Raw genomic sequence first — 27,043 nt, 5'->3', positions numbered from 1 at the left:
TTATTCATTATTTCAGAATACCAGAAATTATACATAGGAGCATCAATCGGCCAGCCTACATCCAGGCTTCCTGTTTTTAGCTTTACAGGTATTATATACAATAGTCACCTATAACTCATTGTCTGCTGCATGACTGTCTACTTTGGGCTACCTAGGATCTATCTCCCACTATTTAAATCCTCATTTTCACCGCTATGTATATATGGCCTATCACCTGACATCTATGAGAGATGCACCCTTGACTCACGTCCATCACATGTCTGACTCTCTTATATATCTGTATCTATATTAATATATCTTACTCCATTCCAGTTATTTATATACCTATCACTATTTTCTAACTAATTGGAACCTTACTAAGATGTCAAATTGTGCTATCCGTATATGACTGAGTACGATATACCCCTATTGCCATAATAGCCATGCATGGAGTAGTAGACTCTTAGACGAAATATACATTTGTTCATGATTCTTTTGTCTTTTTCCTTCATATCCGCCATGCCCGAAGGCATACCACATATTATCTTTGTTCCCAAATATGTGTCCGATTTCATGATTGTCTGTTTTGTAACTAAAATTCAGACTCTAAAAATGTTATCATTATGTCAAGCATTTATAGGACTATTTACATTGGTAATGTTTTTATGAATGTTAGGAATTTGTGGCCTAATTTCCTGCCGAAGGCGTCCCAACACGCTGAAACGCGCGTTGAATAGCACACAGCTCAGTCACAACACTAACCCTTGGATTGTATTCCTAAACATAACTGTTGCACATATGAATTGTATTTTTGTTTTTAAAAAAATTATTAATAGTGAATATTACATGTTGAACACATACTTTGTTTTTGTTTTTATCTTTATACTTTAAGTACTGAATAAAAAAGATCATTTTTACTGTCCTTGTTTGCTTGACATTTTCTGTCCATGATTTATAAGACACATATTTTGTATTTGTTTATGGTGATTCATTACTGTCTAGGAAGATACCTACATTGTGTTTTGCCCTGTCCTAGAAGTCTTCACATGTCAGGGGGTCTCTGTTATTTCATATATGAGTCATGCATGATGCACAGTGCCTGGACGTGGGGTGACTGTGACACGGTGTTGTTTCCAGAGCTTTAAATGGGATGAAAAAACTAGGGGGGGGTCTCTCCTAAATGGTGTTCGATGTAATTAAGAGCATGGCAAAAAACACATACGCTAAGAATCTTGGCTTAGTACAATGTGCCGCCCGACTGGTATTTTTGTTTGCATCCAGATCTATAATACAAGTAACGTTACACTTAAAACAAGTAAAGTTACACCTACAAGCCAGAACTATTGGCTTTGCCAATGGTTGTTATTTGCATAAAATTAAAAAGCAGCAACCATGGCTTCCTTGAATATAATATTGAAAATGTGTCAGTTCTAAAATGATGAGACTCTGAAAAACCAATAATCCTTTCCTTTGAACTTCTTTCACCGCCTTCCTTTGATGAACTGGATTCTCAGGGCCCAATTCACAGAACTAACTTAAGACAAAATCCTAAACTTACTACTTTTAGTATTCACAGAAGTTAGGATTTTGTCTTAAATTTGTCTTAAGACAGACTTAAGACAGACTTAAATTAGGATTATGTTTTAAATATGTCTTAAGTCTGTTTTAATACAAACGTAAGATGAAATCCTAACTTCTGTGAATACCAAAAGTAGTAAGTTTAGGATTTTGTCTTAAGTTAGTTCTGTGAATAGGGCCCTCAGGTAGCAGCAGCATGGGCGTTTTTGCACTTCCATGTGAGAGAATGCCCTGCTCTAGCCCGAGGCTGGAGGAGTCCACCACATGCTATGTCAGCCCAGACTGACCCATTGTCATTCTGTATGTGGCAATCAGCCCCACATAGAATGACAGTGGGTGGTGGGGCTGCTCTTGTGCTCAGAGGAGTGCGAGGCGGCCCCATCAGGGATCTGAGGCCTTTTGCAGGGGAACAGCTCTGTTCCGTGCAAGGCCCAAAATTACGGACAAAAGGCGTCCGTTAAAGGGATCCTCACGGACAACGGACGTGAGGTCCAATTTACGAACGGTCCGTGAAACTTACGGACGGTTGGTCACCCTACTTTAAAATGAATCGATGGCTGGCATAATATTCCAATGCCAGACAGGGTTCATGCCTCTGTCAGTAATCAAGGATTGATTCATAAAAGTTTGAGACACACAGTCTTCAAGAGGGAGGTCACATTGCCATATGTGAGAATCACTATACTGAGACGAGAGCCTGTCCCAGGGGTAAAAGTGAAAACCGGACAGTTACAGAGGAATACAACATACATGAGTATTTTGGAGGGAACTCTAATAGAAACTAACTTAAATAAAGGATTATATCATATGAAAATGGTTGGGGAGCAATTAAGCCCGACAAACACCCTAAGGGTTGCCGCCTCTATGTGAGGTCTCTGGACCATAATAATGCCCCTAAATCTTTCAGATCAGACTAATGCAATATGAGGGCAGTGAAGACCTTAAACGTGCCTCGCAAGTGCACAAGAGGTGTGGATAATGGCTAATGAGTAAAGAATATAATTACTGGCGAGCTAACGAGGCATGTTTAGCCAGCTGTAAAACTACAAGTTGGGCTCACAATAAGGAGCGCGATCCTAGCAATGCGAGCGGATTTTACTTACTTGATGTCTCGATCACAACGAAGGATATTTCGTAAGACTCGAGATTGTGCTGACCGGAAGAGGTTTAAATAGCGAACGGATGGCAAACCTCAAAATTGCGTCCCTCTGCAATTTAAAGGGAAAGTGTCAGATGAAAACTTTTACGTCCAGTATGTAGATACTGAGAACAGACTCTACCACTCGATGGAGAAAAGCTTCTTTAGTAGAATTAGAAAAAATGAAAGCTCAAAAAAGGAAACATGCAGAAGCTAATTTCTGGCTACAGGGATGACATATTGTTTTGTCATTGTTAATACGTGTCCAATTTATTGATTGATGAATTTTGAGCAAACGTTTTAATATTTTCGTAGTAAAAAAAAATAGATATTTTTTAACTGTTTGGTACATTGAGTTTACCGTTACCATTGTTCAAATTGAGGTCTGCTACAACTCTTGAGTGACCTACATGTAGCCTAGTGATTTTGCATTGCCAATTGTTGACTTTTGTCAAACCTTTGTTATGCTTACTTCACCTGTACGCACGGGAGACCACTATAGGGGATTGCGGAGCAGAGTTGGGCAGCAATACATATCGCTATATGTTGATGATCTTCTGCTCTTTCTCGAAGACGCCAACGGGGCCCTGGTAGGGGCCGACAATCTTTTAACCAGCTTTGGCGAAATATCCGGCCTTACAGTGAACTGGTCCAAGACGTGCTTATTTCCAGTGCATAAAGGTGGGACCCAGCCCTCCACGACCAGAGCGATCAGATGGGAACCCAGCTGCCTGAAATACCTAGGGGTTTATGTCTATCACACCCCTGCCGACGTATTGGAGGGCAATATTGCCCGCGGCATGCGAGCGTTAAGGGGCAGCATGACCTTTTGGGCCACCCTCCCACTGTCAGTGGCGGGTCGAATAGCGCTACTCAAAATGGTGGCGCTCCCAAGGCTCCTATATTACTTCAGAACGCTACCCATCTGGATTCCTCCTGCTACCTTCAGGCTCCTGAAGTCCATGATAGTGTCCTTCCTCTGGGGGGCAGGTCGACGTAGAGTAGCCTTAACAACGTAGATGAGACCTAAGTCGGAAGGGGGTTTGGCGGTCCCTGTTTTCGAAGTGTATTATTTAGCAGCTCAATTGCAGACCTCACCCAGGAAATAGCACATGAATTTCGAGGGCCAGAAAACAAACGGGCCTAGGCATACCTCGTCACATGCTTTCTTTTATAGCACTACAGCAGAAATTAGACCTCCGAGACCTCACGCAAGAGGAAAAAGCGGTTAGATTATGCTGGAACAGTACACAGCGTAGGGCGGGCGTGTTGCACCCATACGCCCCCCGAAATCCCGCTAGGATTGATAACAGCATTACCACACGGTGGTGATTGGTCGCAGTTGCAGAGGTGGGAGGAAGCGGGGATCCAAGTCCTGGGGGACCTCTACGAAGACGGGACACTATTGCCGTTCCCGGCACTCCTGAACCGGTATGACCTACCTAGAGGGGACTTCCTGCTGCATTCAGCGCTCACACGAGCAATACAAGCGCATTGGAGAGAAGGGCTCACAAAACCAAGAACAACGATGGCTTGCCAATATACTATGATGGCGGCGGGAACGTTTAAGGCGGTCTCGTGCCTTTACTCCAGAATGACCACTGAAGGATTACCTCCTTTAGTGGCGCTGAAGGGCAAATGGTAAGCTGATATAGGAAAGGAGATCACTGAGACAGTGTGGGCGCAGTAAATGAGAAGGGCTTGGAAGAGTACACGCAACGCGCGATTTCAACTAGTGCACTTTTACATTCTCCACCGAGCATACTTGACCCCGGGGAAGATCAAAAGGTATTTTGCTGCAGACTCCGCAGGATGCCCTAGATGTAAGACGGTGGTGTTGAATTAGAACACATGCTATGGACATGCCCAATCTTAACGCCTTATTGGAAGGAAGTGGGAGACACTCTCAACGAGGTAACGGAGAGGGGTTTAGTGTTTGACATGGCCGTTGGGGTTCTACATTGGTTCCTTCATGCCCCTAAAAATAAGATCACGAGTAAATTCATAGATATGGGGCTCATCCTAGCAAAACGCGAAATTACACGACATTGGAAGGCAGTGGCGGGCCCCACGGGCACTAGGTGGAGAAACGAGTTTCTTAAATGGGCTGGCGGGGAAAGCATGCTGAGGTTTCAAACTGCACGGCGACAGCGGAATGACAAGGCTTTGGAAATGGCGCAGGCATGGGACGCACTAGTACAAGCACTGCGCGACTACGACACACGGAACGAACTAGCAAACTGATACCATGATTGGAGTACATCCCCGTAACATGATAGGTACATAGCACAAACCATTGTCTGACAGCTCCTGTGCATGCTGACCACCACGACTGTAACCTATTCCGCGCACCGATGGTGGGATCTGGGGAGGGAGGAGGGTTAATAATAACATTTATTAAGTAATTGGGCAAGACAAACTAGAAGTACCCTTTACTGGGGTTTCCTGTATACGATCCTGTTCATATCTGGATCCACCACCTAAGACTATAGGAAGAAGGGCCACTTTCAGTAGCCTGGATGGTACAGGAAATGTAATTAATGATGTATGTTGTGTGAAACAAAACCCAATAAAATTTGTTTAAAAAAAAAAATGCTTACTTCACCTGTGTGCAACCTGTGTCTCATTGCAGCCAGTGCCCCATTCAGTGGGCCCTGGATATTTGTCTGGTTACCCCATCTCACGCTGCTCTGGATTTGGAACTGTTGATGGGTCCCTTAGTGGCCATAACCAGGACTGTTCCTTGGGTATGCGGCTTGAGTACAACCCAGCGTTGCGGCAAGTGGCTGGAGGCAATCCCTGTGCAGTTGCACAGCGTCTACTGGATCTCAGTTTCATCAAAGTCAACACAGGTTCTCCTTGGATGGTCCTATGGACAATGGAAATGAGGAGCATGTTTGTTCCTTTGACATATTCAATTGGATGGCTGACATTTCCAATTTGGAAGGTTTGGGTTTCTTTTTTCTTCTTTTCTTTTGATTAGTGAAATGTAGAAGATACATCTGTTGACTGGACTACATCACAATTTTGTGTATACATATCAGGTGCATTCACAGTATTTAAGACACATAACCAGCATCTTAAGACTTCTAGTACATTCATTTTCATAGTTGCCTCAACGTTGAACAATTCTGTCTTCCAATACATAACATGCATATAACACGCTTCACAGATCTTTCTCTGTCCAACTGCTAATTCTATTTATACAAATATAATCATCACATTAATGTCTCTACTCATGTCCCTTTAGTGTGTATACTCTGAGTCCAGTGCTTCACTTTGCCCTGTGCACCCTTCATGGGGGGAGACTTCTTCTGTAAATTGTCCCCAAACCTGACTTTGGTGGCAGGAATACTTACAAAGTGATAAATTATAATATTTGGGAATTTTAGATACCCTCATGATCTCCCCTAGGTCCCCCAGGGGTGGGGGTCATGTCACCATAAGGAGGACCCTTATAAAAGATATTTATATGCCCTGGGGATAGAAAAATTGCAAATGTCACTTTCGCCATTGTAGCAAAGTACCTCCCAAAGTCAACGTTGGTGCTAGGAGCACTGTTTGCATATTCAGGAACCCTAAAGTCTCCCAGAGGTGTCTCAGGGGTGAGGGGGTCATGTAACTATAAGCAGGGCCCTTATAAAATATGTTTTATATGCCCTAGTAAGGGAGAAATTGATCAGTGCGGTTTCCACATTGTAGATGCTGAGCCCCATAGGACATGGCAATAATTATGAATTCATAACTATCGTTAGGAATTAAATGAAAATACTGTTCAAGGACTTAGGAGAATGGTATTGATAAATCCAACAATATGCCATTGTTGAATTCCTACAAAAGTACCCAAAATAAGTTATAACACGTTCTTGTCTGTAAGCCAAAATTCAGCCTTCTGGTGTTCTTCCCTAATTGGTCGGAGTTAACATGATTAGCCAGGCTGCTTTGATGAAGTGATGAGTGGCTCACCCAGTGAGAGGCAGTCTGGTAGAGAGCTGTGCTAAACAGGAATGCCAGAGCAGAGAGGAGGGGTCATAAAGCATGGAACTTCAAAGGGTGAATAGGACAGGCAGCGAATACCAGGTCCACCTACCCCCAGCCCCCCCTGACTCCGCCAGAAGGCAGCCCAAAGGCAGGAATTTGCAGATGCCCATCAGCTCTGCTGCTTGAAATGAAGGAGTGCCAAGCCAGAAACTTTATTTGCCAGGTCCTGCATTCTGACTGACGGCGCCTGCTGCATTATCTGGAACTACAGCCCTTTGGATGTACCTTGCTTGAAGGGTAATAAAGAGTGGACTCCCTGGGTTGGAAAGTGGATTATTAGTAGTGCCTCTGACAATCCTGGCACGACTCTTTCTTTGAACTCTCCCTTCTTTTGGCGCTCTACACCCTCTTCCTGGAGTCTCACCTCTCTCTCTATACACTCCATGCACCACTCTCCCTTCCTAACACACCACACCTCTCCCACTCCTGACACTCCATGCCCCTCCCACTCTTGATGCTTCATGCCATCTTTTTACACTGCTCGCCCCTCCCTCTCCACCCTTCACTAATCCCTCTCCGGACACTCGTCCTTCCTTCCTCCCCAGACACCCTGTACCCCCTCACATCTAACACTGTGCCCTTAGCTCTTCAGAGTCTCCAAGCCTTCAGGCACCCTTCACTCCACCCTCCCCAGAAGCCCCATAATCCTCCCAGTCCTGACACTCGATGCCCCGCCCCCTTATGACATTGAATGGCGCTCCCTCTCCTGGCATCCCGTGACATTCTAACTAGCCCACCCCTGCCATGTCTTACCTCTCTTTCAGCTGAAGGGCACGCCCTTCTTTTTTATGGCAGCCCTCTCTTCCATGACATACTCCTCATGTGAAGTCTCTGCTCAGACCTGGACATCCCACGCTCGCTGCATCTGTGATGTCACTCCCTGAGACCTGCACATCCTGCCCCCGCCTCTGGTGTTACTCCCTAGACCAGCTTATGCTTTCCCCCTTCCTTCCTCTGTGAGGTTACTTCCTGGGGCTGCACTCCCGGTCCCCCTTTTTCTAGGTAGTCATTCCCCAGGCTTGTACACCCAGACCCCTCCCTGACTGCTTTGTGATGTCACTCCTACAGGCCTGACCATCCCCCCTTGTGATGTCACTCCTTCAGGCCTGCACATCCTGCCCCTACCCCCTGTGTGGTGTTATTCCTCCAGGCCTGCACACCCCCCTTTGTGATGTCACTCCTCCAGACCTGCACACCCCCCTTTGTGATGTTACTCCTCCAGTCTTGCACCCCCCACCCTGGTGATGTCACTCCCCCAGGCCTGTACAGCCTGCCCCCCACCCCTTTGTGATGTCACTTCTCCATTCCTGCACATCCCCCTTGTGATGTCACTCCCCCAGGCCTGTACAGCCTGCCCCCCATCCCTTTGTGATGTCACTCCTCCAGTCTTGCACATCCCTCTTGTGATGTCACTCCCCCAGGCCTGTACAGCCTGCCCCACCCCTTTGTGATGTCACTCCTCCAGTCCTGCACATCCCCCTTTGTGATGTCACTCCTCCAGGCCTTTACATCTCCCCTTTTAAGGTCACTCCCCCAGGCCTGTACAGCCTGCCCCCCACACAACTTTGTGATGTCACTCCCCCAGGCCGGTACACCCCCCTCCCCCTTTGTGATGTCACTCGCCCACCACTATATATCCCCGAGGAGGACTGTGAACCCCAGAGTGATGTTGGGGCAGTAAGGGCGCAGACTGGGCAATTCTTTAACCATAGGCAATACCAGGTCTGCGGTATTAAATATCCCCTTGAAGCCTTGCCCCCCACGAGGAGAGGTGTTCGGGCCGAACCCCTCTTGGCACCCGCCCTCTGCTTGTGGGTCTCAGTCCAGCTCCTGGCTCTGCCAGCGATATGTTGGGGGCTCCGGAGGGGGCCTGCCATCATGCGCATGCCTGCTGGGATATGACTGGTGTGACTGACTAAGGGATTTATATCGCTCCGCCCACACACGAGATGGCGCGGTGTGGCTCTGAACATCCGTGACATTTGGATGGGAACAGCCATGGCCTTTGCCTGTGGAGTTCGTGTTTATATTGGGGGGCAAGAGAACTTCACAGAGGCAGACCAGGCCACCTCAGTCGAGGCACCGTGTCTCCCTTTGTGGGCGCAGTTGACAGGGAGAGTGGTATGAATGCTCAGTAGCGGGGGTCAGAACCTTGGCGTGGTGCTACTGCTCACCAGCCCCAAGGGCTGGTGCTAATCTGACCTGTGTGTCTGGAGTGGGGGTGCTAATCTGACCTGTGTCCCTGGAGTGGGGGTGCTAATCTGACCTGTGTCCCTGGAGTGGGGGTGCTAATCTGACCTGTGTGCCTGGAGTGGGGGTGCTAATCTGACCTGTGTGCCTGGAGTGGGGGTGCTAATCTGACTTGTGTGCCTCGAGGCTGGTGCTAATCTGACCTGTGTGCCTGGGGGGCTGGTGCTAATCTGTCCTGTGTGCCTCAGGGGCTGGTGCTAATCTGACCTGTGTGCCTGGAGTGAGGGTGCTAATCTGACCTGTGTGCCCGAGGGCTGGTGCTAATCTGACCTGTGTGCCTCGGGGGCTGGTGCTAATCTGACCTGTGTGCCTGGAGTGGGGGTGCTAATCTGACCTGTGTGCCTCCAGGGCTGGTGCTAATCAGACCTGTGTGCCTCAGGGGCTGGTGCTAATCTGTGTGCCCCCGAGGGCTAGTGCTAATCTGACCTGTGTGCCTCGAGGGCTGGTGCTAATTGCGATTCTCCTATTAACATGCCTAGAGAATCTGGATTTCATTAAAGACACGGAGGCTCACATTATGCAATGACTTTTAATTGCAGATCCAAGCAGCCGCATCATAATACAAAGGTTCCAATAAGAACACTGAGATAAACTAAAACCTATACCATAGCAACCATCTGCCTCTTTTAAATCAGGCGAAAAGAAGAACCAGTAGAAAGGAGAGAATTCGAAATGAAGTCCAAACGAAAGTTGAAGGACAAGGGTCGAAACGAGGATAAAAGATTGAGTCGGACATGGTCTTGGTTCTTCTGTAGACCTCAAATTTGACTCCAAACAAATTATATGACCTGTTAGAGATCTCCAGAGCTTTAACGTCAGAAACTCTCCGACAAGAGATAAGGCAAAGAAGAGTGGCAAGTTTAATAGACAGAAATGTTCTACTTAAAAGAAAATTTTCGGGCCAGGAAGTAAAAAGATTCAGAATCAAATTCACATCCCAGAGTGTATCATATTTCGGCTTCGGGGGTCTATTGAGACGAATACTCTTCATAACTCTACAAACAATGACATTTTTACCGACAGTTTTTCCATTAACAAGAACATGACCCGCAGAGATCTCAGATCTAGAACACTTGATCGATCTATAACTCAGACATTTGTCAAAAAGATCAGCTAGAAAGTTCACTACATCAACAATAGGTGCCTGTATGGGATCCAAATCCCTCTCCAGGCACCAACGAAACCAATATTTCCAGATATTATTGTATCTGTAGTGAGTTCCCGGCGCCCATGAATCTCTGAGGAGAGTAGAAGCTGATGTCGAAAGTCCTGAGAGTTCGTTGGATCTCCTGACACTGTCCAAGCAAGAAGGTTCAAACTCCCGGAAAGGGTCAGGAGGTGAGGATCTCCGTTTACGTCTGTAAGGAGATCTTCCAGGGAAGGTATCAGAAAGGGAAATTCGTAAGTTAGCTCCAGAACTGTGGGGAACCACGCTTGTGACAGCCAGATGGGAGTTATTAGGACTAGAGAGCATTGGTATTGCCTCACTTTCTGCAAGACTCTCTGGATCATTGCAAATGGGGGAAAGGCATATGCATTGATCCCTGACCAAGGTTGGAGAAATGTGTTCACTGCTAGAGCACCGGGATCCGGCATCCAGCTGAAGTAATGTTCTAGTTGAGAGGTGAGACGGCTCGCAAAGAGGTCTGTTTCGAATGGACCCCAGCAAGATTTCAGTGAGTCGAAGACAGCGGCGTTGAGTTTCCAATCGCTGAAGTCCGAAAGGAATCTGGAATTCCAATCGGCATAAACGTTTGATTTCCCTGGGTAGTATTCCGCTTTGAGGCCAATTTTGTGTTCTAAGCAGAACATCCAGAGTCTCTTGGCCAAGTTAGAAAGGTCGGCAGATTTGGTACCTCCCAACCGATTGATGTAGGCCACTGCGGAAACATTGTCCATTTTCAGGACAACCGACCTCCCCTGTATTGAGTGCTTGAAACTCATAAAGGCGTACAGGCCAGCAGTAAATTCGAGGAAATTTATGTGGTGGGATGACTCCTCTCGTGACCATACCCCTCCCGTATTCTGGTCTAGGAAGCATGCACCCCAACTATGTAGGGAAGCGTCCGATTCCAACACAAAATCTGGTTCTGAACCAAAAATTGCTTTCCCATTCCAATCCTCCAGGTTTTCCAACCACCAGTTTAGTTCTGCTTTGGCCTCCAAATCTAGGGTGATTCGGTCCTCGTACCAGAGGCCAGACCTCAAGGCCCTTCCTTTTATCCTTTGCAGGGCGCGGTAATTCAGAGACCCTGGAAAGATCTCTTGGATGGAGGAAGACAAGAGTCTTGCCAGTAGTCTTGCCAGCTCCCTTAAAGGGATATCCTCCTGTCTCAAGACATATCGAATCTCTTTTTTGATCTTTGATATCTTTGAAGGAGGTAAGAGAAGAAGACACTTTGAAGTGTCCAGAGTGAAACCCAGAAACTCCAGGGATTTTGAGGGGGTTAGAATGGATTTCTCTTTGTTGATGATGAATCCTAGGCTTTCTAGTAGATTCATAATCGTTTCCAGATCTATGAGAATTTGATCGAGGTCTTGAGACATTATCAAAATGTCATCGAGGTAAATGATAAGGCGGACGCCTCATTCCCTCAGGAAGGAGGCGACTGCTCTCATAACCTTGGTAAAGCACCAAGGGGCAGAAGAAAGTCCGAAGGGGAGAGCCTGGAACTGGTAAAGATGATTTTTCCACAGGAATTGTAGGTACGGCTGATGTAAAACCGCCATCGGAATCGTGAAGTAGGCATCTTTCAGTCTTCTTTTTGGAGAAGATCTCTCAGGAGATGTATTCCTTCCATTTTGAAATGCCTGCAGACAAGAAATGTAATGAGGTCTTTCAGATTTATGACCAGCTTTTTCCTTTTTTCTCCGCGAGGAACAGTGTACTTACGAAAGTTAAAGAATCCAAAGGAACTTATATTATTGTTCCTTTCTGAAGCGTAGAGGAGATCTCTACTATTTTCTCTTTTTCTAGTGAACCAGGGATGTCCCTTGGCAAGGAAGCTTGAAACGGAGTTTGAACAAAATCTATCATAAAGCCTTTCACTGTGGACAGAACACAAGGATCTCGTATTATTTCCTCCCGTCTTTTCGAAAAAAGCTTGAGTCTGCCTCCCACCCTTAGGGGGATAGAAGGAGAAAGTAAAGGAGCAGGACTTACTTGGAGAATTCGAGGTGAATGAACCTCGCGATCTTGCCCCTCTGGCTCGGTTTCCTCTTCCACGATTGAAGGTGTTGTTGTAATTATACTGTTGATAGCCTCTTCCGAAGGGGCGTGATCTCTGGTAGGGCCTCTGGTTAAATCGGCCGGAATAAAGGCCTCTTCTTCCGGCCCTCTCAAAAACATTGTTGTTAACCACTCTCCTTATGTTATGTTGGACCTTATTGAGTGCTGTGAAAGTAGACACGTACTTTCCAAGTGATTTTATAAGCTCCTCCCCAAAGAGAAGGCCTTTCGGGTTTGAGGATGGTTCTTTCTCTGCCATGTCGGAAAGTATAGGGTCGAGTTTATAAAGAATCAGTCTACTCCTTTCAGCATTAATGCTCGCATTGGCGTTGCCTAGAAGAATGAGTGCTCTTTGACTCCATCCCCTAATCAATTCTGTATTGAGGGGGGTACCTTGAAGGTGGCACTCCTCTGCGGAATCAAGTATCCTGGTAAGGGGTCCAAGGACATCTAATAGGCTGTCCTGGCAGCCCTTAAACGAGTTTTCTAGTCCTTTCCTGGGATCGCGCCCAAGCCTGAAGAGGAACTTAATCAGTTACGGATCTAGATTAGGGGTATAGCATGCCTTTTCATCAATGGAGGGCCTAGAACATTCCGCCCTTAATATATTTCTCGTCTCCCTTTCAAGAGGGAACCGTATCCATTTCTTAATGAATTTAGAGACATGTTCTTGGGGAGACCATTGTGATGAACGGGGGTGTTTTAAATTCAGGGGGGAGAACATTTCTTCCCCTAATGGATCTAAAATACTTTCTTTCGAAGAGGAAGGAGGTTCATCCTTCGTCTCGAATAGACCAACATCCTCATCATCAAGGTCCTGAGTATACTCGTCTGGATCATCAGAATTGTCATCATTAGAGTCCCCTGTATAGTTCTGAGCACCATGTGAGATAGAGCCGCTGAGGGCATCCGAGATGTTTGGGCCGCGAAGGGCACTCAAAGCTAACGTGTCGCTAGGGACAGCCTTCTTAGTTGAGGTGCAAAGACCTCCAGGTTGTTTTGAGGTGCTAAGACCACCAATATTATTAGAGGTGCCAGGACCCCCTGTGCTCTCTGGGACGTGTGGAGTGGTATGATTAGACTTCTTTGAGTGATTGACGCTCACAGGTAGGGCAAAGCAGGGAGTCTCATCAGAGACATCTTCCTGAGAGGGAAGGGGTCTTTTATAAGGTGCGACCTGGGCAAGTGTTTGTAACATACAAGACTTCATCTCTCTTTGGATTAGAAATCTAAATTCCTCACTATCAAAATTAGGGAGTGCAGAATTATTTAATTCCGACTCAAAGTCAGATAAATTTTCCATATTAATAATCTTCCCACTTTCCTTTTTTAAATATTAAATAATAATTATTCGCTCCCTTTTTTATTTTTATTTTTGATTATATAAATTATACTTCCTTTATCAAGGTAAACTCACATCAAAGCATATATAGCTTATTTAGAATCAAAAATTTGACTGAGAACAGCCAATATAGTTAATACATAGAGTCTATGTAACTGCAACTTGCCCAAACAAATGTTAGATTGAAATAAGGAAAATAAGGATCCCTATTAGGTTGTGAGGGGTTAATGGTAGGGACCTCTATTAACAAAACGTCAAGCCGAGGTGTCTTCCACATCCGCGGTCGAGCAGCTGACTTTCCAACTGTCGGTGTGAATGAGGAAAGTCCCTTGGCGAGACACGCACGAAGCGTGCCTCTTGCCAGGGGTCTTTCTTCTAATGTGCGTCTTGTTTGCTGAGGTGTCCGACGCGGTGAACAATGCCTGCAAACTAATGTTATTGACGAGGATCGCATATCCTACGCAGAGCGCTCATCCCATGAAGACGGGTAAGTCCAGCGCGCACCTGATTTGCACAGCCTCGAGCACTAACAGTGCTTCTAAATCGTACAGCCTCGAGCGCTAGCAGCTCAAAGAGACGCTCACTGAGATCCTCGCTGTAGAAACACGCTCCGAGCGCATATAAGCACTAGATTTTAAATGTGTCCGCGAGCGAGGGAGAGGCCGGAACCAGTCCGACTACGCTCGTGGGGGGCGGGGGTGGGCGGCGATTACGAGCATAAGCGATTACAAGTGCATAAGCAGTAACAAAACGCTGTGGAAAGAAACAACGTGAAAAGAAAAGTCAGATTAAACAGCTCTAAGAAAAAAAGGGGGGGGAGGATGATCTCCGTAAATTGCAGACCATAGGAGGGGAAGGGGAGGGAGGAGGCGGGGGATAAAGCCACCTGTTGAAAAGTAACCCACACAAGGGCTGATTAAACTTCTTCTTTATTCACGGCCTCCACAGTGGCACCAGGTTAACAGGACCATCAGTACATTTCTCTCCTCAAGTTCACCCTACTCACTGATAACGGTGATCATGGATAACGGAGTAGTTTCTCTTGAATTCTGCTATTACTAGTGTATCTCACTATTTGGTCTCTTATGAGGGAATCATTAAGATCCCCAAATTGGCAATGAGTACTTAGACCCCTTAACACTGCCACGTAGCTGGCAATACTCTCCTCTTTTCCTTGGACTCTACATAAAAATTTGTGGCATTCAAGTACAATGTTTACCTTGTCCCCAAAATGGATACCTAACTTAATTAATTATACTTGATAAACATAAGATGCATCCTCCAATTGTGGTTCAGGTAATGTGTCGAATATCTTCCTGCCCTGGTTGCCTAGATTGTGGAGGAGGACATGTTGCCTTCTAAAGGCACTGAATTTCTCCCCCCCTACAGCAATAAGATAAGACTCAACACTCTCACCCACTCTTTCCATGGCATGTAGGGTTCCCCACACTCATTTAAAAAAGATATGGGTTGTGACATATTAGATGCAGAAATATTGTAGCCAAGGAAACCAAAAGATCCTACAGGTAAGAACACTAGACACAGCAATTCCACACTATAAGTAAAAATGACCTAGTAGCCAGAAAAATGGTTAACAAGGAGGAGATATCACTTGCAGGAAGGGAAATCGCGAAAAAATGCTTTTAAAGTAACATTATATACTCAGTACATCATAACATCAACTATACAATTTCAATGGCATAGGTTGCGTAAATTACATTCATAAGATGTTTATCCAATCCCTGCGTTAGCTGGTGGGTATATATCAGTGCATGAAGTACCATATAGCTGTGCCTGTCAGCGTGATAGATGTAGAATAATATAATCAGAAATGCTAAATATAGATAATGAACAGCTGTGCCTGTCAGCGTGGTTATATTGAGTAGCCCAGAAAATAGTAATATGACAGGCTTAAATTTAAAATGAACAGCTGTGCCCGTCAGCGTGAAGACTAGAAAGCCCTTAATGCTATGGTAGGCAGCTAGAAATGGAATTGATGGATGTGGAAGCGAAGAGAAGATGTGGGCTACTGGAAACCTGAATCATCAGACAGGCTTATTTTTAATGAAAGGCTGAGCCTGTCAGCGAGTAGAGCGTAGATATCTGAAACTCTCGCAACTCTCAGGACTAAGCTTCCTTTAAACATGTATTCACCGCTGACAGCCAAGACAAAATCATCAGACAGGCTTATAATCAATGAAAGGCTGAGCCTGTCAGCGAGTAGAGCGTAGACACCGGAAATCTTCACAACTCTCAGCCAGGCAAAGGTTAATATATTGGCACTTAATGCCCAGGAAAAGTTAATGCCAGACGCGGCTGATTGTTAGAGAGCTTGGAATTCGATATGGAAGGTGTACTGCCCTCTGGCGCCAAGGACGCCCTATAGCGCGCGCCACAGCTGATGAGAACGCAGCTGACTGAGGCGGAAGTAAAAGAGTCTGTCAGCGCAATAACACTGAGGGGCATATTATCAAGGGGGTTTATCTCCGCTTTTTTGGCTTTAAAAGCCAAGAAAGCGGAGATAAAATTATCTCCCTATTACCTAGCTGTCGTTAACACCAGTTAGCGATAGCTAGTAGGAGATAGCGACCATCTTGGGCCCCACTTTGCATGTCAGTGATATTTATCACTAATGACATGCAAAGTGGGCGTGCCAAGATGTTAGCGACTGGAAACAGTCGCTAACATCGCTATCTCCTATTACCAACTTTTGGAGATATTCGCGCTAAGCGCGAATATCTCCAAAAGCTAACACCTGCCCTGAGCAGTTCTTAGCCATGTTATCCAATGGCAGGTGGATAACATGGCTAAGAGCATTAGCTCGGTAATGCATGAATATCACTGACTTTTCAGCGATATTCATGCATTGCGGCCGTTTTTTATCGCATTTGCGATAAACCTTGGTAATACCAAGGTTTATCTGCGATAAAAATCGCCGCAGCTCAGGGGTAAATTTTTGTCTCTAACCAAGCAATAGCGATAATTATCGCTATTGCTTGGTAATATGCCCCTGAATTCCTTGGCAAGCGTGATAATATAGCCGTCATAGCGAAGTGTTCCACACAATATTGGGAAGAACCCTCAGGCGCTCACAGGACGAGCCTCTCTTCACGCTATTTTAAACGCGATGAAGAGAATCTTTCATGATACAGCAGGAGATCACCGCCCGAGCTTCCCTTCACGTTAGCTGTCGCGCCCGCTGTAGCTGACGAGAACTGAAACGCTCGAGTCTGACAGAGTGTAGAAATGCTTCAAACTTTCAGTGATGACAGCCAGGCTTTGTCCGGCATGCACTTATACTGCGCTCCTCATTAACCATCAGTCCCTCTCATAATAAGCTCAGGTTTCCTCACACGATAAAATACCGACAATGTTTATTTTGTATTTCGAAGGCTTCCCTTTAAAATAGCTTTCCAACAGCAGGCGTTTCCTTCACTAACGGCACACGCGAAGAAGATTAATAGGTTCCCAAACAGCAGGCACAATTAGCACGAGCCTCCCTTCACGCTCGGCTACACATGGTGATTATAATTCCATGAACTGTACTTAAAGCGCTCCCTCTTCTTCACGAAGGCTGGTAATTATAATATTAATGGCCCACGATAAGAAATACCAAGCCTTTAACGCTCCAGACTTCAACTGCAAGAATATTTTCACAGCCTTTAAATAACGCAAGACAGTCTTTACTTCCCTGCAGTTATCCTTAATAAAGTTTAATTTTTAGAGCGCTGCATTCGTCGATAGTGAAGATAAAATAAGTTCTAGAAGTAGATGAACTGTCCGATGGTCTTGACCATAAAGGTACCTTAACCTTGCGGGCTCCAAGGTTTGTTGGTGGATGACACAAGAGGGAAGGATGGCCGCTCTGCTCCCTCATGCAGACCATCCTCGTCGCCAGTGTTAAAAAGAAAACCAGACAAGGGCTGATTAAACTTCTTCTTTATTCAAGTCCTCCACAGTGCCACCAGGTTAACAGGACCATCAGTGCATCTCTCTACTCAAGTTCACCCTACTCACTGTGAACATTCTAAAGCAGCCTCCAGGGGTAAGGGACGTTCCAAAGGGAAAGAAGGGAGAGGGGTGGAGGAACACGGTGCAGAGTAGGAATATCGATGGAGAAATATCGTGTTACATAAATATATCCGCAGAAATATCGAGTTGAAGAAATATCGACAACAAAAATATAGTTTGACCAGAATATCGAGTGATAGGTAAGTAATATCGATAACAATAATATAGTTGTAATAAATATCGTTTACAAAAATATAGTTTACAAAAATATCGATTTATTAATAATGTTATGTATTTTAGTGTTTTTGAAGAGAATTGTTTGTCATTTTATTACATGTTTTGGAATTGTATTAGTTATTAATGTATTTTATGTTGAATTTTGTGTTATTAGTTCCGTAGCGGGTTGTGGGTTTATAGGGGAATAGGGTGGGAAGTAATTTAATTATATAAAATTAATTGATTAATTAATAATTAGTTGTTAATTAATTTCAATTAGTCAATTAATAATTAATTATGTTAATTGTTTAATTAATTTTAGGTGTGTGTTGTGGAGTTTATATGTGTAAATGGTGTGAAGGGTGGTGAGTAATTAATTATTTATTGATTAATTATGAAATACTTTTTAAATTAATTACCATTAACTAATTAGTAATTATTAATTGTAAATGTGTAATTAAATATAGGTTTGTGTTGTGGTGTTTATAAGTGTATATGGTGTGAAACCTGGTAATTAATTAATTAATTAATTTAAAAAAACATTAATTATCATTAATTAATTAGTAAATAATAAATGTAATTGTGTAATTAATTTTAGGTGTGTGTGGTGGATATTATAGTGTAAAATAATGTGTAATTATTTATTTTTTATTATCTTTGTTAATAATATTACATTTAAATGTATATATTAACTATGTTTATATTGAAAATTACATTTAATAAACATTTTGATAGTTTTATTTTTTATTGTTTTGGGTTCCAGCGCTTTCCCTACTATTGTACTCACTAGAGTGGGAATAGTAATTTTTACCCCTACGCTATCTAGCGCTTTCCCTACTGTTGCACTCACTAGAGTGGGAATAGTAATTTTTACCCCTACGCTATCCAACACTTTCCCTACTTTGCACTCTCTGGAGTGGGAATAGTAATTTTATCCCTACGCTATCCAACGCTTTCCCTACTGTTGCACCCTTTGGAGTGGGAATATTATTTTTACCCCTACCCTATCCAGAGCTTTCCCTACTGTTGCACTCACTGGAGTGGGAATAGTAATGTTTACCCCTACGCTATCCAACGCTTTCCCTACTGTTGCACTCTCTGGAGTTGGAATAGTAATTTTTACCCCTACGCTATCCAACGCTTTCCCTACTGTTGCACCCTTTGCAGTGGGAATATTAATTTTTACCCCTACGCTATCCAGCGCTTTCCCTACTGTTGCACTCACTGGAGTGGGAATAGTATTTTTTACCCCTATGCTATCCAACGCTTTCCCTACTGTTGCACTCTCTGGAGTGGGAATAGTAATTTTTATCCCTACGCTATCCAACGCTTTCCCTACTGTTGCACCCTTTGGAGTGGGAATATTAATTTTTACCCCTACGCTATTGAGCGCTTTCCCTACTGTTGCACTCACTGGAGTGGGAATAGTAATTTTTACCCCTACGCTATCCAACGCTTTCCCTACTGTTGCACTCTCTGGAGTGGGAATAGTAATTTTTACCCCTACGTTATCCAACGCTTTCCCCCTACTGTTGCATCCTTTGGAGTGGGAATAGTAATTTTTACCCCTATGCTATCCAACGCTTTTCCTACTGTTGCACCCTCTGGAGTGGGAATAGTAATTTTTACCCCTACGCTATCCAGCACTTTCCCTACTGTTGCACTCACTGGAGTGGGAATAGTAATATTTACCCCTACGCTATCCAGCGCTTTCCCTACTGTTGCACTCACTGGAGTGGGAATAGTAATTTTTACCCCTATGCTATCCAACGCTTTCCCTACTGTTGCACTCTCTGGAGTGGGAATAGTAATTTTTATCCCAACGCTATCCAACTCTTTCCCTACTGTTGCACCCTTTGGAGTGGGAATATTAATTTTTACCCCTACGCTATTCAGAGCTTTCCCTACTGTTGCACTCACTGGAGTGGGAATAGTAATTTTTACCCCTATGCTATCCAACGCTTTCCCTACTGTTGCACTCTCTGGAGTGGGAATAGTAATGTTAACCCCTACGCTATCCAACGCTTTCCCTACTGTTGCACCCTCTGGAGTGGGAATAGTCATTTTTACCCCTACGCTATCCAACGCTTTCCCTACTGTTGCACTCTCTGGAGTGGGAATAGTAATTTTTACCCCTACGCTATCAAGCGCTTTCCTTACTGTTGCACCCTTTGGAGAGGGAATAGTCATTTTTACCCCTACGCTATCCAGCGCTTTCCCTACTGTTGCACTCACTGGAGTGGGAATAGTAATTTTTACCCCTACGCTCTCCAACGCTCTCCCTACTGTTGCACTCACTGGAGTGGGAATAGTAATTTTTACCCCTACGCTATCCAACGCTTTCCCTACTGTTGCACTTTCTGGAGTGGGAATAGTAATTTTTACCCCTACGTTATCCAACGCTTTCCCTACTGTTGCACCCTTTGGAGTAGGAATAGTAATTTTTACCCCTATGCTATCCAACGCTTTCCCTACTGTTGCACCCTCTGGAGTGGGAATAATAATTTTTACCCCTACGCTATCCAGCACTTTCCCTACTGTTGCACTCACTGGAGTGGGAATATTAATATTTACCCCTTCGCTATCAAATGTTTTAACTACTAATGTTTTTATTTTGTTATTAAATGTATGTATTATTATTTTTTAATACTTTAATGTGCTAATTAAATATAGAATATTTTATTTTATTCAAAATGTTTTATATATGTGTTTATTTCATTTTTATATAATTATTAAAGTTTATAAATTAAATAAAGATAATAATAAAATGTATTTAAGAAAATATATGTATATGTACACATTTATTGTGTTTAGATTAATTAAATTACATTTATTTGTTATAAATAGTTAAAATATAAATGTAATTTGATGTATTTGGTTAATAATAATAATATTATTTAATTATTTAATTTAAGTTATATTATTTTTTAAAGTCTATATTTTTTACATCTTTATTTTTTACATCAATATTTTTGAGTCGATATTATTGTACTTACCTGTTTAAGTATAGGGAGTCGATATTTTTGTAATCGATATTTTTACATCTATATTTTTGTAAACTATATTTTTGTGGTCGATATTTAAACATGGAACCGAGGAACACACCATGTCTAAATCACAACATGTACGAAACAAATACCTTAACCTTAGTACAGCTAGAACATAGCCCGACATTAGTAATAGGATTATTATAAAGCATTGCTAGGCATACAATTACCTTGTGAATATAGCACCTTTAGCAACCAGTAATCTGCACATTAAAACCTATGGATTATAACACCACCCTTTAGCGTAAAACCCCCCAATACCAATCTTATATTGATTAAAGGTCAAAAATAGTAGAGAGAAGATAGTAAGCTACTTATCTGCTTGGAGCCGCATTTAAAAGAGGCAGATGGTTGCTATGTTATATGTTTTAGTTTATCTCAGTGTTGGTTTTATTGGAATCTTTGTATTGTGATGCGGCTGCTTGGATCTGCAATTAAAAGTCATTGCATAATGTAGCCTCCTTTCTTGTAATGAAATCCGAGTGCCTCAAGGGCTGGTGCTAATCTAACCTGTGTGCCTGGAGTGGGGGTGCTAATCTGACCTGTGTGCCTCGAGGGCTGGTGCTAATCTGACCTGTCTGCCTCGGGGGCTGGTGCTAATCTGACCTGTGCGCCTCGAGGGCTGGTTCTAATCTGACCTGTGTGCCTCGGGGGCTGCTGCTAATCTGACCTTTGTGCCTCGGGGGCTTGTGCTAATCTGACCTGTCTGCCTGGAGTGGGGGAGCTAATCTGACCTGTGTGCCTCGGGGCTGGTGCTAATCTGACCTGTGTGCCTCGAGGGCTGGTGCTAATCTGACCTGTGTGCCTCAGGGGCTGGTGCTAATCTGACCTGTGTACCTCGGGGGCTGGTGCTAATCTGACCTGTGTGCCTCGAGGGCTGGTGCTAATCTGACCTGTGTGCCTGGGGTGGGGGTGCTGAGGTCAGAGGGGAGTACCTTCTGAGGTGAGAGGGGACTGCATCCTGAGGTGAGTCCATCCTGAGGTTAGAGGTGAGCGCATCCTGAGGTTAGAGGTGAGTGCATCCTGAGGTGAGAGGTTATTGCCTCCTGAAATGAGAGGTGACTCCTGAAGTGAAAGGTGAGTGCATCCTGAGGTGAGAAGTGAGTGCCTCCTGGGGTGAGGTCTGCATCCTGAGGTGAGAGGTGAGTGGCTCTGAGGTGCGAGGGGAGTGCATCCTGAGATGAGTGCATCCTGAGGTGCGAGGGGAGTGCCTCCTGGGGTGATAAGTGAGTGCCTCCTGTGGTGAGGTCTGCATCCTGAGGTGAGTGCCTCCTGGGTTAAGAGGTTAGTGCCTCCTGAGGTGAGAGAGGAGTACTTCCTGAGGTGAGAGGGGAGTGCATCCTGAGGTGAGAGGGGAATGCCTCCTGAGGTGAGAGGTGAGTGCCTCCTGAGGTGAGAGGTGAATGCCTCCTGAGGTGAGAGGGGAGTGACTCCTGGGGCGGGAGGTGAGTGCCCTCCTGAGATGGGTGGGGAGAGTGTCCTTAGGTGAGAGTGAGAAGTCCGCACCCAGAGGTATGAGTGGTCCGCACCCTTCAGAGTGAGAGATCTGCACCCGGAGGAGTGAGTTCAGTGGTGGAAGTTGGCAGGATCGGCAGGGCACAGCGTGTCCCTACTTCTTTAATTCAGTAGATTCCATTCCCCAACTTTTTTAAACACGTCCCAGAATGGCAGAAATAGCCAAGGCCAACAGATAAGGTTCGGCGTTCATGGCCATTCGGGACTCTTTCCTTCTTTGCTGCTCTTCTCCTCCCTTTCTTCCTCTTATTCCCTTTTTTCTGACTAGCTCCTCGTTTACTGAAAATCGTGACTTCAAAAAAAGGACATACCCTCTCTTTCCTCCTTTCGTTTATTTGTTCCTCTGTGAAATGGACCCAAAAAAGAAATACACTTGTTGGAAATGTCATATTTTTCTGGCATATTTTTGGTGGAGGAGACCCCTAATCTTCATGTTCAATCCTAAAAATAATTCTTGCAACACTCCCCGCATAGCCAAATGGATCCTTGGGTTAGAGGGTTTCTGCTTTAGGGTAGAATATGTTCCTGGTATTCACAATTCTGCATCAGACTTTCTTTCAAGATGCCCTTTGGATAAGGTGGAGCAATTTGACCCCCCTGAAAACCCCATTCTTCAACTCAATCACACCACCTTCACATCCCAAAAATCGTCAGAATGTATGAACAAAGACACCACCATGACCCAACTCTTAATGTACACGGTACAGGGTTGGCCCACTTCCACTGATTCTGTAAGTGAGGATATCAAGAAATGCTGGGAAGTTCGTCATGAGCTCAGCATTGATCAGGGAGTCCTATTTAGGAATGACAAAAGAATACTGCCCGAACCTCTTAGATACAAAATTGTTGATCTCGTACATGAGGGTCACCTTGGCAGAAGTTTAACTAAAGCTAGACTGTGTGAACTTTACTGGTTTCCCAACATGGACTCGATTGTGGAAGACAAGGTAAAATACTTTAACTTGTGCCAATAGCCATAAATCCAAAGTAACTAGGAAAGCCCCCATCTCCCCTGTATCAGTACCAGACAAACCATGGGAGAAGATTGCCCATGACATACATGGTCCTTTCAATCTCAAAATAGTTTTAAAAACAATTCGCATTGGTCTTAATAGATTACCACTCTTACTGGACTGTAGTGAAGATGGTCAACCAAATTACCACAGACTCTGTCATCCAATTCCTCAGAGATGCATTTGTCCTGGAAGGCATCCCATCCCATCCTCCATAATCACTGACAATGGGGTTCAATTTACTTCTTACATCATGACAGAGTTCCTTGATAAATTGAATATAACTCACTTGAAAATGCCCCTCTACTGTCTCAGGGCAAACGGTCTGGTAGAAAGGATGAACTGCATGTTGAAAGGTTGCATACATTTAGCTAGTGTTAACAGAATTCCTGTAGAACAGGCTGTACAAGAGATCTCCCCTTTTTCTGCCTTCAAGGGAAGAAAACCCTGCACCAAATTATTTCCCAACTGGTTGGGAGGTGGAACCAGTGTTATGCGCAACATTCAGGCCTCTAAAGACACAATAAATGCACATCAAACCAAGTATAAGACTCATTACGACCTCAAACATGGAACCAAAGTTCCGCAATGGAGGGAAGGAGATCAGGTATGTGTCAAGAACCCCAGAATAAGCAATTCTGACTTAGGGGGAAGATGTGTTTAGTTAAATTGATGAGTTCAATTGGAGTGACACCCTACTCCTTTCTTCATAGTTTATGATGGTACATTCCTCCCTGGTTTCCCCCCATCTTTTCTTACATTGGTACCTTCCTCCTATCTCTGGGAGGCTACCTTTGAATGTTCAGGTGTGTGAGTTGCTGCACAGTTGGTGGAGAGAGGAGACCGGTAATGAAGAGTTTAACGTACCTGCTTGAAGATTCCTTCTTTTTATCAGATACAAAAAAGAAATACACTTGTTGAAAATGTCATCTTTTTCTCACATTTTTCTATTCCGAAGTGTAGCCTCGGGAATAAAAGGTTCAAAATATGAAAATAGAAATAACAATATAAAGTAAGACAGAGTGGTCGCAAAGGGACCAGATTGATTTATTCACACCCAAACACATTAGCATCATCGTACAGAGTTTTCCAGTGAAGCGCTACTTGTGTGTACTTGTCTTCCTTTGAACAGCATTGTTGTCCCTGTCTGGGGAAGTTCACCAATCCTGGAGGTACAGTAATGCGTGGATTGGAAAATGCGTACCAAGGCTCTGTGCTCAGGGATGTGATTTTTTTAAACCATACTGCTTACGTTTTGTAAGGATATTTGCAATGGGCATTGAAATTAGTCCCTTCCATGCCCTGTAGTCATGACCTTAAATTTTCAGGCAAAAGCACTCGATGACCCACAAGTCGCACCCGGGCCTATCCGATCTGCTTCCGTAGGCCGCCGGGCCCCACCCTTGGCGACCACCTCTAATGGCGGCCCGCTCGTATACTCCCGGTTCCAGCCATTGAATCTCGCAGGGCCAGGCTGCCTCTCCACTGATGCCAGGCAAGTCCGGAAGACGGGGCAGCACCCGAGGTACATCAAGGAGCCCCACTCGGATGCTGCAGTGGCTGTTGTGTTTGGGTGTGTTGCGGCTTTTAACGCTTTAAGTGCACCTGTCAGCCAATGGCTACCGCGAGCACTACCTCGGTAGCGCTGGGCACGTCCGTTGGCCGATGTTGCCCCACCCACATAATGGATTGCCCCGCACTGCAGCGGAATTGCAGGCGCAGTTAAGGAATTTAATTTATTTATTTAAAGAGTTTTATATAGCACGAACGTGACCCTTGGGTATCAGAGCGCTTCACATTTACATGAGGTAGGTTAGAGATATAGCTTGTGTATAGCAGAACGTTTCACAACAGCTGTACAGTATTAGCACAAATATATACAGTGAAATAACATAGATCTATATAATTCCTGTATATGTCTATCTTCAAGGTTACAGTAGAAGTTATTGGAATTGCTTACTGTATAGGTGTACTGCGACTTCCATTAAAAATAGTTCGGAAGTGTCTTTTTCCGTGCATTCTACATCCATAAGTCTGGGGTAGCCTAGTACCGAAAAAGGTTGTCCCCAGTAACTGGTGACTTTCTCTTTACTTACATTGTTGTTCTGTTTTGGTAGATAGGTTAGGTGTACAGCTATTCAGTATTAGCTTAAGTATGTGCAATGACATGAGGTAGATTTAGGAAACAACTTGACATCAAAACTAACATATATCTATATCATTCCTGTATATGTCTATCTTCACGGTTACAATAAAAGTTATTGGAATTGCTTACTGTACAAGGTGTACTGGGACTTCCAGAACCAACAGAGTTTATCCCCAGTATAACTGGTGACTTTCTCTTTACATGTTGTTCTGTTTTGGAAACATCTATGTCATGGTGCTAGTGATGAACTGTCTTGCCTATGGAAGGAATGTACTCATTAGGAAGATCTTAGCTTCCCTCTTGAATGTTGCCGTGTTTGGAATTTTCCTAATGTTTAGAGGGAATGAGTTCCACATTCTGGGTGCTGCTCCGGAAAAAGCTCTATCATACGTTTTCTTCTTCCGGAAGATGGATGGTCTCAGCAATAGCTCCTTGGCACTCCTGTCTGGTCTGCTTCCTCCTGATAGCTCAATTTTCTGGGCCAGGTATCTTGGTGTTTTGTTGTGGAGCGCTTTGTGGATAATACATGCCATTTTAAGTTGAATTCTGGCTTCATAAGGTAGCCAGTTTAACGCTTTCAGGTGTGGAGAGATATGGTCGAATTTCCTCGATCCAGTGATGAGTCTTGCAGCTGCATTGAGGCATGCTTTTAGTGGTGCTGTGGAAATTTTTGGTAGACCTGCTAAGACCTGGGCATCGGAGCCTCCTCCCGTTTGCCGTGCCTTAGTGTGCTGGCCTGCGTTCTTCTCCCTCCTAGGCGTAAGCATCCCCCTCACCCACCACTTTGAGGCTGATGAGGGGATGCGGTCTGGGCTGTGCAATAGCCTCTTGCCGGGCTCCTAGGGGTGAGCTGCTGGGCGCGGCCGACTCTACGCCCTCTCTTGGTGCTGATCTCGTGCTGCGGGTCACTAGCATTGCCCCTTCACTTGCCTGGAATATCGCCATGTTCTGAATGGCTCGAACTGCAGGGCCAACTCCCAGCAGCCCCCTCGCTGCAGGACTGCAAGATAAAATGGCGGGTTTGCCTCTTCTTCAGCCTCCACATCTGGGCCCGGGCCTGCAGGACCACGCTCAGGGCGCTTCCACCCCTGTGAGCTCCTCTTTTCAGTTGCTAGGCCGGTAGTGTTACCCACTGCCGCCTGCTCAGGGCTTCCTCGGATGGTTTGGGACTCCTTGGCATGCCGCTCCGGAGATCTCTGACGTCCACCCTGCCAGGCCGCAGCTCCAAGTTCGGCAGCGCGGTCCAGCCGTTCCGTGCTCCAAGATGGGTAACAGCACCATCAGTCGTTAGCCTGGCGCTTCTCAGATCCCTGGGGGTGACGCTTCACTGGGACACTTCCCTCGATGATCCTACGGCTGCACACGGTCAGAGGCCGGTGCTTTGCTAGGCGGTCGGCAGGAGAGGCGACGAGACACATCCTATCTCGCCGCCATCTTGGCCTTTATCCAGAGTTTAAAGTGAAAGGTCTGCACCCAAAGGTGGTCAACACCCAAACTTGTAAGTGTTGTGCACCCATAGATGTGAGTGGTCTGCACAC

Source organism: Lissotriton helveticus, chromosome 9 (assembly GCF_964261635.1).
Source record: "Lissotriton helveticus chromosome 9, aLisHel1.1, whole genome shotgun sequence".
In the NCBI taxonomy this organism is placed as follows: domain Eukaryota; kingdom Metazoa; phylum Chordata; class Amphibia; order Caudata; family Salamandridae; genus Lissotriton; species Lissotriton helveticus.
Note: the sequence above shows the minus strand (reverse complement) of the source record.